The sequence below is a fragment of the Palaemon carinicauda genome, chromosome 39 (genome assembly GCF_036898095.1).
Source record: "Palaemon carinicauda isolate YSFRI2023 chromosome 39, ASM3689809v2, whole genome shotgun sequence".
NCBI classification, from domain to species: domain Eukaryota; kingdom Metazoa; phylum Arthropoda; class Malacostraca; order Decapoda; family Palaemonidae; genus Palaemon; species Palaemon carinicauda.
Genome location: NC_090763.1, coordinates 562,768 through 563,849, shown reverse-complemented (window position 1 = coordinate 563,849; position 1,082 = coordinate 562,768).

Here is a 1,082-nt window from a genome sequence, read left to right as displayed (position 1 = left end):
TGCCACTGATGATCTGGGCAACAGTAACACTGCTGTATATGTCTGCTTCCTGCCATGCATCATCAATACCGCTCCCCTCAATCGTCCTGCCTAAGCACCTCAAGGAACACAACACTGTGTGGAACCCGCCAGGGCGTAACACCCATTTGTCCTTGTACTGCGGATCCAGGTATGGGAGTTTTAGAGCTCGTTTATACAGGTCCATATCCATGGTTACCACCAGTTTGTCTGGGCCAGTCACAAGCTCATTCAACCTATACAAGTTCTCCAGAGATGTAACTAAAGTGGACCATTCATGAGCAGGAGCTTTGATGATTGGAAGACCAAAGGCTTGATCAATTACTGCGGGAGCATCTGTAGCTAGTGGCACGTGGGTGAGAGAGTTGTAAGCAGACCAAACAGGCACAAACTGTCTCTTGTTTAACCTGTCAGTTGTTGGTTGATCTTTGCGTTCATCATTGTCTCCTGGGGATACTTCTGAGCCAAGCTCCTGGACGCCAGGTCTATTAAAGAAGCGTGCCACCATCCACTGTATGTCACTGCTTTGTGATCTCATGTAATACTCGTCATACACCCCAATCTTGTAGCTGCTATAGTGTGGGCTGGTCCTGGGCTTTGGACTGCCTTCTATGTCACATGTATCCAAGTTGAGTATGGTGGGTGGCACATCATGTAGAGACTCAGACGTTGGACTCTCACTGAACTGCACAGGTTTGACCACTGTTTCGCCTTGACCTGATCGCTGATATACTGCCAGTGCCGTTCCATGGAAACTTCCTTTTCCATCTGGGGTGTCTACTTTTTTGTCGACATTGTCCAGTGAAGCCCGTATCCTCTTATTGCGCAGAAGACCTGGTGGTACATATACACCATACTCTTTGATATTCTTGGCAACAGCATGGGCGATGGTGTCACATATTGTTGTGACTCTATCATATGAAATCCCAGCGCCACACATGTTCAGCAGAGACACCGCCTTCTGACTTCGAAAGTTGTGGTACATGTATAACGAGAGTCCTATAGCATAAGGGCTTTCAAACGTATTACGAAATCTGGAGTCAGATGGAAGTGGGATGAGTGCC